This window comes from Neophocaena asiaeorientalis, unplaced genomic scaffold (assembly GCF_003031525.2).
Source record: "Neophocaena asiaeorientalis asiaeorientalis breed wild unplaced genomic scaffold, Neophocaena_asiaeorientalis_V1.1 scaffold254, whole genome shotgun sequence".
Lineage (NCBI taxonomy): Eukaryota > Metazoa > Chordata > Mammalia > Artiodactyla > Phocoenidae > Neophocaena > Neophocaena asiaeorientalis.
Genome location: NW_020174705.1, coordinates 6,612,082 through 6,628,390, shown reverse-complemented (window position 1 = coordinate 6,628,390; position 16,309 = coordinate 6,612,082). Strand labels below are relative to the sequence as shown.

The 16,309-nt window shown below is 42.8% G+C and overlaps 1 pseudogene; it reads left to right on the top strand.

Moving 5' to 3' along the window:
* Positions 1–4,816: 4,816 nt before the first annotated feature.
* LOC112409479 (40S ribosomal protein S2 pseudogene) lies at positions 4,817–5,676 on the top strand (annotated as a pseudogene).
* The last annotated feature ends 10,633 nt before the right edge of the window (positions 5,677–16,309 follow it).

The window sequence follows — 16,309 nt, the reverse complement described above, 5'->3', positions numbered from 1 at the left end:
TGTTTGGTTTCATCCAGTGGTCGGCACAAATCATGAACTGATTATATATAAGCGTGTGTGTGTGTGTGTATTTCCCTGTTCACTAGTGGGTTTAGAGAAAAAGTTAAAGTTCCCCTCCAACAAGTGATTCAGCCACCCAGTCTGAGCTATATTTTATTAATCAGTCGATATTATTTCTCTATTCTGTTCTATATGTGATCTCGATTTCTTCAATTTTTCCATCTTGTGTTTCTGTGTTTATTTATAAGCTGTGTCAAATCCCTTTTGTTGGGAAAATGATGCAAATGTGTATGTGCCTTTGTGTGGATCTGTGTGGATCCACAAAAATACCTGCACGTGCCTCTTTGCTCTTCAGTCTTGAGCCTTTGAACTTCAGCCAGCGCAAAGGAATAGAAGCATTGCTGGCGCTTACTTCAATTAGAGCCAGCCAAGACAAGCGGGCACAGTGAATGTCTGTTCTCCCCATCTCTGACTCCAAGGGCAGTTCGTCACAGGATTCAAGCCCAACCTCACCCTGTGTGGAATAAGGGCCTTTTCTCTTTTGTGAGCTTTAGGGTCCTAAATCTGACTTCCTTGGAAGGGAGTACAGTTTTCATCTGCCAAGGGTAACCGAAGCCCTTGCATCTGTTATGCTGATCCATCCAGAACCCTTGCCAGATCTAGTATGCTGATCAATTACGCTGACCTGATAATACTAACATGAGCGTGAGGATGCCTAGAGCCAAAGGCTGGAAACCAAAGCAATAGCAAGACCAGCCAAAATGAACCAGGACTTATTCTATTAGAGAGAATATTCCATTTGCTCCAATAATGAGAACTCAGTTGAGATTGGTTAATTCAATTCTGCCCATCTTATCAGATTTATTTTTAATGAAACCGAACAATAGTTTCATTTGTTATGTTATTAGTTTTCCCAGTAGAAGCGACGAGACTCTAACGTTGAAAGCGAAGCAGACAAGCTTTGCCCAGTGTCTTTGGCTTATCAGGGATGTGAGCCAGTTTGGATATTACACAGTGAAATGCTTCTGTCCTCTTCTGGGTCTGCTGTCTTGCTCATGGGACTTAGAGCTGTGAGGCCATCTTTTCTCTTCTGTAACCTCTGTGTGCCTCATCTAATCTCATCATTCCCTTGTTAATAAACCTGCCAGGGCTCCTGATGGCCACATTTCCAACAGTTGCTAGCTGAGTGACATTGGCAGAGTGGCTTAACCTCTGTAAACCTAATTTATTTATTTATTTTTCATTTGCAAAGTGGTGACAATATAAATCACTCCAGAGCCTTCTCATAAGAATTCAATTCAATAGTGTCTTACAAAGGTGTAATATTTGGTATGTAGTACGTGCTCAATAAATGTTGGTGTCATCTTATTTCTTTGTGTGTCCATCTACCTCAGGACATAATTCACTCCTTCAGGGGCAGAAACTACATTTGGGATGCCTGATTATTATAATTTTTTTTTTTTTTTTGCGGTACGCGGGCCTGTCACTGTTGTGGCCTCTCCCGTTGCGGAGCACAGGCTCCGGACGCGCAGGCTCAGCGGCCATGGTTCACGGGCCCAGCCGCTCCGTGGCATGTGGGACCCTCCCGGACCGGGGCACGAACCCGTGTCCCCTGCATCGGCAGGCGGACTCTCAACCACTGCGCCACCAGGGAAGCCCATGGGATGCCTCATTCTTATGTGCCTGTCTTGACTTGCTCAAAGCACTGAAAAAATACTTGCTTAGTTGAGCTGACTGCTGTGTCCCCAAATGTGGAGTTCCAATCCTCAGCCTACTTTATTGTTTTTCTTTGCCTCTGAAACTTCTAGAATCACTTTCTGTTGCATTTTTGTGATGTCCACCCTGATGAAAAAAACCAAACAAAATGAAAGTCTACCATACTTAGTTCAAACCTCAATGTTAAGATAAATGATAGTCGTCTTACATTGGCTTCCCTTCTCTCCCTGGGCAAGTGACTTATTGAGTGAAGGAACGCAGAGAAACTTACAAAAGGATGAGGGAAGGAGAATAGGGGAAGGCAGAAGGCTAGACAGAGATGGGGTTTCTGGACAAGCCTAGCCACAACTGATCCCACAAGGATCTCTGGACTGTTGGTTGTACCAGCAAGTTTTCCCACCACCAGGAAAGGGGACTGGGCTGACAGACACACACATCACTTAGACATTGCGTGAGCATCACTCCGGTGGGAAAGTGTGCAGTCCTCTAAGCATCCTCAAGGTGGTGGCTCCTGCCAGTGAAGTTCATTTTGCAGGGAAGGGTACAGCTCTGAGTGACGAGCAGCAAAAACCTGCAGAAGCTGGGGTGTGGGGCTGTGACCTGGTAAGAAGGAATGTAAGCCTCGTCCATAATATATGCTACCAGAGCCAAGGAAGACGTTGGGTCTGGAATATATATAAGAGGCTTTTGGTCCAGCAACTCAAAACTTCCCAGAAACAGTGCAGCCTCAGGCCTGGAGCCAAGCGATGCTTGGAAACAGCTTGGTGACATTCAAGAGGTGAGTCATTTATTATTTCTTAGAGAAAAAAAAATAGGATTTTGGCAGTGCAGCTCTGATGCCTTAACCCCATCCCCATTTTCATTTTGAACATGTTTCCTTGGAGTGTTGTGCAATTACTTGCATGTCTATTCCAATATGGTGTTTACTTACAAAGCACTGTGGGCCATGTCAGCAATTAGCCATTTTCTCTGACGCCTGTCGTAGTGCTAATTACAAGCGGACGCAGAATACTTTTTCTGACAAAGACACGGGAGCGTGGCACAAAGGTTTCTCCAACATCTCTGCATGTTCCCTTCATCTGGATCGAGCTCTGGTTGGCTTCCATAAAGCCGATGCAACTGCTCAAAAGAAGGTTTGCCAGGAATCAAAGACGGTATAAGTTTCTAACCATGGTCCAACTGTATTGTCATGTCAGGGGCCCCACTCCCAGACTGTGTTTCTGGCCCTGGAGATTCTGAAAAGTCAGACCTGTGAGCAATAAGTCACAGAGCAGGAAATCCTCCGTTTCCTCGCAGGTCCTGCCAAACAACCATGCAGTGAAATGTTCTAACTGTACTCTGATTTTAATGTTAATACCCACTTTCATAATTCCTCTGGATCTTTAAGAGGCTGTTTAATACTTGCCAAAGAAGCAAATCAACTAGAAGGATCACCCACAGATGGCTCAGGTTTCCCATTAAGCCGGAGCACCAAGATCGGCTTTGTTTCACGTTTGGTTTGGGCACAAAGAAGCCGGCCTGAAAGCTTGCCCAGCTCTCTAAAGGGCCACCTTGAAACCAAGTCATCCCGAGTGAGTGAATAACAAAGGGGAGCAAAGTGGGATGTCTTCTAATTGGTCAAATGCAGGCCTCTGGGGCTCAGTTCCTACCTCCAGGGCCTCCCCCTTTATGCCCCAGGGTGGCTCCGACCGCCATATACGGGTGCATTTCTTCAAACTTCGAGGCTCAGAAACTCTTCACTGAAGGCCCCCAAGCCTCTACAGAGGCAAGAGCTGAATGGAATTGTGGGTGTATCTTCCTAGCACTGGCACGAGGCCAGTTCTCAGTGAGGGCCCAGAAATGAAGCACAGAGCGGGAGTTTATACCCAACAGGGACGCCCCTTCGTTTAATCTCAGTAACCTGCGCTTCTGTCAGTAAGAACACATCACCTCATCACGGTCTGCTTGCCTTCTCCCCCACTGGATGTAGAAGTCCCAAAGAGTGTACCTGAGCCCTCTGGTTCTCTTTCATGGCATGTGATACTTCCCTGATTCTTTATTGGTAAAAAATATCTGGGTTGGCAGAAGCCTAATTTTATCTGCATTCAGTTAAAAGAAAGGCTGAGTGGTTCATGTAATAATGGGAACCATGATAGGAAACAGAAAGAATGGGATCAATATTCTCTCTTCTTTTTTCATCCTTCACCTTTCTGTGTATGAGCACTTGCCCTCTCAAATAATAATAGCTTTATCCTTGGGCTGGAACGATGGCTGCTATAGCTCTGGGCTCTCAGCTGTGTAGTTTTCAGAAGAAAAGGGAAGGACCCTCTTTCTAAGCTCCAGCTCCCAAAACCCCAGGAAAGGACCGTGAGGCCCACATTTCAGTCACATGACCACCTCTGGACCAATCACTGGGGTCCAGCATATGGAGCATTCTGATTGGCCAGTTTGCATCAGGTGTCTGCACTTGGGTGAGGAGGTGGGGGCCTGCTGCTCCATTTGACCCTGTGACAGAGCCCTCCCCGCGGAGAAGGGGAGGAGGCAGCACAAACGCAGTCGCTGGGGAACATTTGTGAGCCGAGCTGTCGTCCCCATCACAGTTTCTACTACACATGTCCAGCACAATTTCTAATTCTTATTTTTACATTTATTTAATGCCTGTCTCTACCATCAGACAGAAAGCTGGTTCTCACCATAGACAACCCAGCTTGTGCAAAATGAACACTTATTAGGTGAACATACGACTTAATCTCAATAGCTTCATCTTAGGGACTTGGGGAAAAAGAAGATGAAATTCCTAGAAATCCTCAGGAATTTCCCATAAGTCGTTCTATACTTTTTATAACGCTATTATGTGTTTTTTAAAAACAATAACATGACCATCATGATAAGAAGTGGATAATTTTTTTTCACCGATAGGGTTATGGGAGATGGCTTAGAGGTTTTCTGTAACAAAAATGCATTATCATGCATTTTTAGGAACTGATATATTGTGACAAGATTAGATATTTCAATAATATGTAAGAGTTCCTGATACAGACATTTCATCATAGAAATCATCAGCAAAAATACATTTCAAATAAGAATCACTTTTAGCTCTTCTTCTCCGTAAAGACACCAAATGGCGGATGATGTCAGTGCTGCCGATGGGCCCGGAGGCCCCGGGGGCCCTGGAATGGGAGGCAGCGGTGGCTTCCATGGAGGCTTTGTCAGCGGCGTCCGGGGTCAGGGCTGAAAGCCACGGAGCTCGCGGAGGCGAGGCCGAGGGCAAGGAGTGGCTCCCCATCACTAAGCTGGGCCGCCTGGTCAAGGACATGAAGATCAAGTCCCTGGAGGAGATCTGTCTCTTGTCTCTGCACATCAAAGAACCTGAGATCATTGACGTTTTCTTGGGGGCATCCCTCAAGGATGAGGTTTTGAAGATCACGCCTGTGCAAAAGCAGGCCCGTGCTGGCCAGCGGACCGGGTTCAAGGCATTTGTCGCCGTTGGGGATTACGACGGACATGTTGGTTTGGGTGTCGAGTGCTCTAAGGAGGTAGCCACTGCCATCCGTGGGGCCATCATTTTTGGCCAAGCTCTCCATTGTCCCCGTGCGGCAAGGCTCCTGGGGGAACAAGCTTGGCAAGCCCCGTACCGTCCCTTGCAAGGTGACTGGCCGCTGTGGCTCTGCGCTGGTGCGCCTCATGCCTGCCCCCAGGGGCACTGGCATCACCTCAGCCCCTGTGCCCGAGAAGCTACTGATGGTGGCCGGAATTGATGACCGCTACACCTCTGCCAGGGGCTGCACCGCCATGCTGGGCAACTTCGCCAAGACCACTTTCGATGCCACTTCCAAGACCTACAGTTATCTCCCTCCTGACCTCTGGAAAGAGACGGTGTTCACCAAGTCTCCGTATCAGGAATTCACTGACCATCTTGTAAAGACCCACATCAGAGTTTCCATGCAGAGGACCCAGGCTCCAGCTGTAGTCACAGCATAGTTTTCTATGAGAAAAGTAAAGTGAATGAAGCCAGTTTAAAAAAAAAATCACTTTTAAAATGGAGAGAGAATTCCTCAGATGTTTAATATTTTAAAATTATCATTCTTAAGTTGAAACTTTAAAGCGCAAGACATTCAGTGCCCAATCCAATACCCTGATCTTTCTTTTGTGACAAAATGGTCCAGACATGGAAAAATGCCTTTCCTTTTGCATTGTCATTGGACGAATTGTTAAGGAAGAGACCAAACACATCTTGGGTTGGTTTTAACACCCAGAGTTGGGTGTTAGGGCTGATGTTGTTTCATATATGTGACCCTTCCCTTTTTTTAAAAAAAAATCATTTATTTTATTTTATTTTTATTCTTGGGTGCATTGGGTCTTTGTTACTGCGCGTGGGCCTTCTCTAGTTGTGGCGAGCGGGGGCTACTCTTCATTGCGGTGTGCAGGCTTTTCACTGCAGTGGCTTCTCTTGTTGTGGAGCACGGGCTCTAGGTGCGCGGGCTTCAGTAGTTGTGGCTCACGGGCTCTAGAGCACGGGCTCAGTAGTTGTGGTGCACGGGCTTAGTGGTTCTGCGGCATGTGGGGATCTTCCCAGACCAGGGCTCCAACCTGTGTCCCCTGCACTGGCAGGCGGATTCTTAACAAATGCGCCACCAGGGAAGCCCGCCCCTTCCCTTCTTAGAGATGAATCATCCTATCTATCTATCATCTATCTATCTATCTATCTATCATCTATCTATATCTATTTTTCTTTCTTTCTATCTCTATATATCTATCCAAGTATGTTTTGTCTTACAAACCTCTGTAGCCTACAGTGAATATTCAAACCCTGGAATACACAAGCGCACATTATTGGATAGTATTTGAATAATGCAGTGATTATAGCTCCTAGCAAGATTCACAGCCCTACAAAGAATTACACATTGAAATGGACTATTTAACGATTTATTTTGCTTCCAAAATTTGCTATTTCTTGGAACACCACTCATAGTATTTGCATATGCTATGCATGTAAACTCATTAGTGCTTATTTTACTTTCAAGAATGACTTACCACGAGCAGCAGAAAGGGCCATGAACACACCCTTGTAACGGGGCAAGAACAGCCAGCAAGACTGACTGACTTGTTCATAACCCCTTTTCTCCTATGCGCTCCTGTCCACGTTCCAGAAAGTTTACTCTTTGATTTTACATGTCAGTGTTTCCTGCTCTTGCTGTTCACCAATGTCAGTGGATCCTTCAGTAATGTCTCTATGCCAGGAAGTTATTCCCACATGGAAACCCTAAGCCGTGCATGGCACGGGACCGACAGCAGTGGACCGAAGTACGTCCTTGAGACTAACTACATCAGATTCCATATAGCTCATGCCTCCTACGTGATAAGTGCCCAAAGCTTATGGTAGGTGACATTGTATAAATTTTGCAAATAGGGAAATTGAGGCTCACAGGAAACTTGCCCAAGGTCACAAAGCTATAGAATGACAGAATTAGGTTCAATACTTTATTACACTACCTGTCATCCCTTCAAGCATCGGTATTTATATTTCCTTAAATTTCTATGTTTTTATTTCTGTCTGGAGTGCATGAATACTTATTTCTTTTGGCAGTGCTACCACTGCTATTATTATGTATTTTTAGATTATTTAGGGAATGCTTAAAATGCACGGTGCCAAATATTTTCTACATTCACATGTAGAAAATGTAATCCTTCCAATAGCAGTCTGATGCCAGAACTCTTATTATCCCCATTTAACCGAAGAGGAAACTGAGGCTCTGAGATGCCTTCCCAAAGTCTCTTGATAAGTTACAAAGCTGATTAACGAAAGCAGTTCTGTCTCATTCCAAATCTTATGTTCTTTTTTTTAAATATATAAATTTATTTATTTTGGCTGCGTTGGGTCTTCGTTGCTGCTCGCGGGCTTTCTCTACTTGCGGTGAGCAGGGGCTACTCTTGGTTGCAGTACTCAGGCTTCTCATTGCAGTGGCTTCTCTCGTTGCAGAGCATGGACTCTAAGCGCGTGGGCTTCAGTAGTTGTGGCTCCTGGGCTGTAGAGCACAGGCTCAGTAGTTGTGGCGCACAGGCTTAGTTGCTCCGTGGCATGTGGGATCTTCCTGGACCAGGGCTCGAACCCGTGTCCGCTGCATTGGCAGGCGGATTCTTAACCACTGCACCACCAGGGAAACCCCCAAATCTTACGTTCTTAAACACAACAACACATCACTTCCTGCAATCAGGAAATGATACCAGCTGTATCCTGGAAGTAGGTGGAGTGACATTTGACTCAGAGAAGGGGACTTCTGTAAGCTTCCAGGTGTGGGATTTGGGGTGGGGATGGTGGCCTGGGGGAGTGAATGCAGTGAATGGCCAAATGGTCCTGGGATGCTAGAGCTGGGAGGTCTTCTAGAGACCATGTAGGTTACGGAACAGAGGGGGAGGCTAAGGCATTCAGGATTGCAGAAGCTAAGAATGTTTTAGCCCTCTGTGCTAGGCGGCTCTGAGCACTTCCCGGAAATTTACTCATGTAACCCTCACAACAGTCTCAGTTACAAATGAGTAAACTAGGCACAGGGAGATTAACTAGCTTGTCCAAAGTCATTCAACAAGGATGTGACGAAGAAATGCGGGAACTAGTGTCTCTGCCCTGTCCAGCCCCATCTCTGGGGTCTTCTTCCCTCTGTGTGCCTTGAGTGCGGGGTGGAGTTCTGCAAAGGGTGATTCTTGACAATCCAGCTACCTGATCAACTTATTTTTCGGGGAAGGGAGGAGTAGGGAATGATTAGTGACCTTAGTTCTTTCTCTTGCAGATTCTTACACTCAAGTCGCGAGTATTTGCCCTGGATGGGCTGGGGGTTTGGTGGGCACAAAGATTTCATTTAGGACATTTATCTTTCTTGGAGAGATTGTGAGGGCAGGTGACAGACTCATTTCTACAATCCCAGGTTAAAACTAAAATCTGAAGCAAATGTTCACCCTAGTGCCAGACACCTAAAGTGCTTTCAGACCCAGAGACACAAGCATATCATTGTGCTGTTATTTGCAGAAGTGTTCAGCTCAGCTGTGAAGGGGTTGTTTCATTCAGTTCTGTTTAAAATCATGTAGGCAGGAACTAAAAAAGCATTTGGCTCAGGGAGAGAGGACTTTTAGTAATTTACACCCTTCCATTATTATAAGGCTCGTGTGTGTGTGTGTGTGTGTGTGTGTGTGTGTGTGTGTGCGCTGTATATACATCACATTCCTTTTGGCAAGTAATGCATTTAATTAATCTACGTGGAGTTTTAGTACAACATAGTTGATTAGCATAGTAGACACAGTGCCTTTTTAATATAACAAATCTACTGAGAAATATCCTTAGCTAATGAGCTGCATCATTTTGGGAAAGTTTGTCTTATAACTAATGTATGAAAATAACAGTGTATTTTTTATGGTGCATCCTCAGAGCCAAATAAGTCATCCTGGGTATGAATAGAGTTCTAAATCTTCTACAATCTGTACCCGCCCCCCCAGTCTATTTTTTTTTTTAACTTTTATGGGTTGATTTCTCTTCTATATGATTTCTTGGCAAAGACGTAGAGCCAGAACAGACTCATCAACTTTCAGTAAAGGTTTTTTATAGGTCATCTGAAGGCAGAAGGAATATTTACGACAGACAAGTTATGTGAATTGTCTTCAACCCCTTTGTAAATTTGGGGAAGAGTTCACTTATATTCCAGCAAGAGTACCCACTGATGGGTACAACTTCTAGCCCTCTTCCCAGACTAGTAAAGGATGACTCTGCCAGCTTCAAAAGGGAATCTCTTTCACTACAATCCCATCACAGAAATGACATTCTGACCTTGTGACTTTAGTCTTCCTTGACTTATGTTGTGGTTACATCCTGTAAGTTGAAAATCTCAGAAGTCAAAAATGCATTTAAGGGACTTCCCTGGGATCCCACATGCCACTAAGCCTGTGCGTCACAACTACTGAGCCCGTGCACCACAACTACTGAAGCCCGCGCGCCTAGAGCCCGTGCTCCGCAACAAGAGAAGCCACCGCAATGAGAAGCCCGCGCACCGCAACAAAGAGTAGCCCCTGCTCACCACAGCTAGAGAAAGCCCGCGTGCGGCAACGGAGACCCAGTGCAGCCAAAAATAAATAAAAATAAATAAATCTATAGAAATTATTTTAAAGAAAAGAATGTATGCATAAAAGTGGTTAGTATAGAGAATTTTTAAAAATACATTTAATACACCTAACCTACTGAACACCATAGCTTAGCCTAGCCTACCATAGCCATGCTCAGAACACTTACATTAGCCTACAGTTGGGCAAAGTCATCTAACACAAAGCCTACTTTGTAATAAAGTGTTGAATATCTCGTGGAACTTACTGAATGCTGTACTGAAAGTGGAAACCAGAATGGTTGTATGGGTACAGCATGGTTGTAAGGGTAGTGGTTGTTTACCCTTGAGATCTCGTGGCTGACTGGAAGCTGGGGCTCACTGCCACTGCCCAGCATCACACGAGAAGATCGGACTACATGTTGCTAGCTGGGGAATAGATCAAAATTCAAAATTTGAAATATGATTTCTACTGAATGCACATTGCTTTTGCACCATCATAAAGTCGAAAAATGCTGGGTCTAACCATTGTAAGTTGGGGACTGTATTTCATTATTCTAAGCACCAACTGCATTGTTCAGACCTTCAGCTAGAATAAGAGATGAGAATGTGAACCAATGCTCAGAAATTCCATGTTGACTCTTCTGAGGGTTGATGACCTGTAGAACATTGAAATGCCTCTTAAAAATATGCCAAGGTCTTTTTTTTGAAGTATAATTTATACACAATGAGATGCACAGTGTGTGATCATACAGATCAACCACATTTGACAAGTTCACATACCTGTATAACCCATATGCCTGTAAAGATATAAATATGCCCATCCTTCCAGAAGCTCTCATATTTGTTTTAATTTGCATTTCTCTCGTAACTAATGATGTTCAACACTCTCTCTTGAGTTGATTGAACTTTGGTATACCTTCTTTTGTGATGTATATGATTAAATCTATTGCCCATTTTTAAAAATCGGGTTGTATGAGCTTTTTCTTTTTAATATATTCAGCATGTAAGTTCTTTGTCACATATATATATATATATTTTAAATTTTTTTAAATTAATTTATTTTTGTCTGCGTTGGGTCTTCGTTTCTGCACAACGGCTTTCTCTAGTTGTGGCGAGCAGGGGCCACTCTTCTTCGCGGTGCGCAGGCCTCTCACCGTCACGGCCTCTCCCGTTGCGGAGCACAGGCTCCAGACACGCAGGCTCGGTAGCTGTGGTTCACGGGCCCAGTTGCTCCGCTGCATGTGGAATCTTCCCAGACCAGGGCTCGAGCCCGTGTCCCCTGCATTGGCAGGCGGACTCTCAACCACTGCGCCACCAGGGAAGCCCTGTCACATATATTTATTATGAATATTTTATCCCAGTCAACATTTTGCCTATTTATGATATGTTTAGCACCCTTTGATAAACAGACATTTAAAATTTTGATCAGGTTCTGTTTTTTTTCTTTTATAGTTAGTATTTCTGTGTTCTAAGAAATCATTGCTTACTGCAAGGTCATGAAGACGTTCTTTTATGTTTTCTTCTAGAATATTGTTTTAGCTTTTGGGATGAGTCTGTGATCTAGCTCAACCAATAAGAGCTGGGGAGTGGTGAAGATTTTTGTTTTGTTTAATATCAGGGGTTGTTGAAAACACTCTTATTGAATTGCTTTGTCACCTGTGTCAAAAGCCATTTGTTCACATATGTATTTTTAGACTTTCTATTCTATTCTACTGGTCTGTATGTCTATCCTCTTACTGTCAATTTATGGTAGATCTTGAATCCAATTAGAGTCTATCTTTTAACTTTTTTTTCCTCTAAATTGTTCTTATTCAAAATTGTTCAAGCTCTTCTTAGTCTTTTGCATTTCAATATACATTTAGAATCATCATGTCAGTTGAGTCTTTTAATACATGAGCATTGCGTAGTTTCCATATTTTAAGTCTTCTATAATCCTTCTTAGCGATGTCTTACAGTTTTTGGTGCATGTCTTTTGTTAAGTTTATAAGTATTTTATATTTTGCATGATTTTGTAAATGATATTTTCCCCAATTGTTCTTTGCTAGTTTTCAGAGATACAATTGATTTTTGTATATTAATTTTATCTTTTACAACTTGCTAAATTTACTTGTTTATTCTAGAATTTATTATTTTTTTTGTAGAATCCTTTAGGTTTTTTACATGCAAAATCCTGTCATCTGTGAGTAGAGTTTTATTTCTTCCTTTCAAACTTTATAACTTTTATTTTATTTTATTATGCTTGTTAGGACCGCTAATGCAATATTGAATAGAAGTGATGAAAGCAGACATCCTTTTTTTTTGGCCTAATCTTTGGAAGGAAGCATTGAATTTTCACTGTAACTTCAATATTAGTTGCAGATTTTTTTGGTGAGGTATTTGTTATCATTTATCAAGTCACACAAGCTACCAAGATTGCCAGTACAAATGTTGACATAGTTGCTTGAGAAATGCAGGGACTCCAGAAGGCAGTTTCCCATCATCAGCCGACATTGGACAACCTCCTGGCATCTACGGGAGACACATGCAACGTCATCAGTGATGATTGCTTTGCGCACGTTCCCAGAAAACTTTCTGGTATCTTTTTGTTGAATCAAACCATCTGTGAAGCCAACCAGAACATTTGTCAAATGAACAACATGGTCTTGGCTTCTTGGACTCATGGATCAGCTTTAGGTGGCTGAGGATGGGGTATTTTTTCCTGGTTAGTCCCAAGAGGGCTACAGTCCTGGATGTGCATTTTTTCCCCCAAGGGCTAGGGATCTTTTTTTTTTTCTTTTCCTCCTGCTAGAAATAGCCCTCATCAAGTGTATTCCATCATGATTAATTAAGATCAACAGTATTGCCCTGTCCAAACAGATGATGCAAGCTATGATTAAGGAGTTAAAGATCAAAGAACAAACAGCCCCTTCACCCAACTCTGGTCTGTTCCTGAGTCCTATACATCCCTGTAACCTTGTTTTCTCTCCTAACCCATTTAGTCAACAATGAAAGGTGTTAAACTTAACCAAGAGGAGGACTGTAAAACAAAATAGGCACAATAGAGCATTCCCCTTGACTTTGACCCTTGAATCTTTTCTCCTCCCTATTTTTTCCACCTCTCCTCTTCCTGAACTTGACTGACAGATCTCAAGGCTTGCAATCTCTTTAATGCACTGCTGGATAGTTATCAGAATGGGATCACTAACACTCCTGCACAAGAGGCACGATAAAATAGAAAAATCTCTAACTTTTCCAACCATACCTTTACAGAAGTTGAAGGTGAAAACTGTTACATGTCCAATCAGTTCCTGAAGTCATGTACCCCTCCCTTGTCCTCACCCTATAGAATTCCAACCTCGCCTTGAGTTACCAAGTTCAGATGGTCCCTGAAGCATATTAGCCGAGTCAAGTCTTTTGCTCTATTTGAGTCACTTAAGCTATTTTCTTTTTAATAGTTCAAAGTGGAGAATTTAACAGTGTGTAAGAATTTACCCTGTAGGCAAAAGAAATTGGGCATATGGGTGAAAGTAAGCCTTGGAGTATTTGGTGAATTAAGTTATTTGGTACAACTGAATCCTGGAACTCGTGAGAGGGGAACAAGGGGTTAAATGGGGCCAGGTTATTAAGAGGCATGAGTACCATATCGGACTTTAATTGTAGGTGCTTCATTAAAAATTATTGAATGAATGAATATTTATAAGACAAAGGCTGGAGAGTGTCACCTGGAATAACTTATAATGTTCCTTTGGAAGAAATCTTAGTCACCAAGAGCTTTGCTTATTTAATTAATTTACTTGCATATTTCTTTATTTTATTCTTAATAGCTAATTTAGATTTGAGAAAATGCTCAAGACGTTAGAAGCCGGACACAGTGTCCAGTTTGAGTTTGGTTTGTAGAATATGGCAACTGATTGGACTGTAGGAGTTTGGGAAATTCTTGAGATTGAGTTCCAGTTCAGTCGTATCTACTCTGTGTGAGAAATCTCTCAATCTCACTCAACACACACACACACACACACACACATTTTTGGTCATATTTATCCATCAGTAAAATAGAAGATATCTTTGGGCAATTCGAAGTAATTTGGAAAATGTGTGCTTCTTATTCTTAATTTTGACTCAGGTCTCTATCAAAGTCTCATCAAAATGGGTTCTGAGAAGTAGATTCTTTTTTTCCCCACTTTTAAAAAAATTCTTTTCCATGATGGTTTATTACAGGATACTGAATATAGTTCCCTGTGCTATACAGCAGGACCTTGTTGTTCATTTATTATATGTATACCAGTTTACAGCCGCTAGCCCCAAACTCCCCATCCAATCCTCCTCCACCCCCTTCCCCTTGGCAACCACCCGTCTGTTCTCTATGTCTGTGAGTCTGTTTTTATTTCAAACATAGGTTCATTTGTGTCATATTTAGATTCCGTATATGAGTGACATCATATGGTATTTGTTTTTCTCTTTCTGACTTACTTTGCTTAGTATGATCATCTCCATGTCCATCCATGTAGCTGCAAATGGCATTATTTCATCCTTTTTTATGGCTGAGTAGTATTCCATTGTATATACATACCACATCTTTATCCATTCTTCTGTCAGTGGACACTTAGGTTGCTTCCATGTCTTGGCTATTGTAAATAGTGCTGCTATGAACATAGGGGTGCATGTATCTTTTTGAATTATAGTTTTGTCTGGATATATGCCCATGAGTGGGATTGCTGGATCATATGGCAACTCTAGTTTTAGTTTTTTGAGGGACCTCCATACTGTTCTCTATAGTGGCTGCACCAATGTACATTCCCACCAACAGTATGGGAGCGTTCTCTTTCTGAGAAGTGGATTCTTATATCATGTGAGTTCTCCTGAGATTTTTTCTCTCCCCTGATAATAATAATGGCTAAAGGATACAGTTTTGTGTCAAGCACAACCTACCTTTCCCTAGGCGGGGTCTCATTTCTTTCTCTAAACAACCTTATGAGATATGTTTCATTGCTCTGCCCATTTTTCAGATAAGGAAACTGAGTTTCATAGAGGCAAGTGGCAGATCAGATGTGTTGAGTTTATGTAAATGATTTTTATCCTCATTGGTCAGCTGGGCATTAAGCAGTCAGTGTCATCTGGGGCATCAGTCAAGGAGAGAGGTTCAGAAAAATGTATGGCCCTGGGATTTAAGGAGAGTGCCTCAAGGTGAGACATGAAAGTGGTACAAGAGACACGCGTAGCTCTTCAAGTTTACGGTGTTTTCCTCTGTCCACACTCCCACCTACCCAACCCACACTACGTCTCAAATACTCTCATTCTCAAGCAGAGACATGGATTTGATTACATTGGTTCTGAAATGCCCCCAGGCTTTCAATGAAGTCTTTCTTTTTCTTTTTTTTTTTCAGCAACAATATATACATTTTTTTTCTTTTTCCCCCGTTACATTTGGAAATCTGTCAGTAGAGAAACATTGTCCCAGTGGAGAGCCATGCCAGGGAGTCAGAAAAATGTACATATCTGTTGAGTTAGATCACTCAAAAGTCCTGAACCTGCCCTTTCCCCCTCTGAAGGCAGGAATGTCAAGACCATCTTCTTCCTGCAGGAGCCCTTTCCCCCCAAACCCACCAAATTTATCAGGCTGTAGAAAGTACCTGGAACAAGAATAATTACAATGGCAATAACGATAAGCTCTCTTGTACCCCAGATGCGTGAGAAGCATAGCACCATGGATTTTACCTATTGTATCATTTACTTCTCTTCATAGCCTGTGGGGGGGGGGTGGTGGTGGTTTCATTTATCCTATTTTTATCGTATGAGGAAACTTTGGTTCCTGAATGTCAGGTGACATCTCTAGGGTCACCCAGAGATATAATGGGAGACCCAGGCTTTGATACCAGATCAGTCAGACTCCGAGCAAATGCCATGGACCCTGATAAGATTACAAATCCAGTTATCATCCCTCAGGTGTTATGAAATCCGTACTTGTAGAAAATGGGTGAAAAGTTTATATAGTAGGGCATCTGCAGAACATGGGTTGGCCAAAAAGTTTGTTTGGGCTTTCCTGTAACCCAATAAATAATTATTTGAAGACTCTTCCTTTTCACCTATCAGTGGTCATTCTGGCTTACACACAGGATGGGACAGTGGAGGGTCATGGTTTTTCAGTGTGGGTTCACCACTTCTGTGAGCAAATAAACACAGTGACTCTAAGTGTTGCCTTTCCTGTGTTGGGAAGGGAACATTTTCTTTCTACCCTTCTAGGTCCTGTGTCTGGTCTAACAATACAAATGAAATAAGGCAGATTAAAAGGAGAAAAACAAATTTAATTACATACTACACACAAAGTATACAATTTAATGAGTTCGGACATATGTACATACCACCGAAACCATCACCCAGATCAAAATAGTGAACCCCCAAGGGTTTCCTGGTGGCCTTCTGTAGTCCTCCCCTGTTCTACCCCCATCCCCACCCTGGCCCTAGGTCATCACCGATCTGCTTCCTATTCTTACAGTCAATCCCATATCCTGGTGGGTATTCTTGCATTCAACTGTATTTTACTTATTATATTT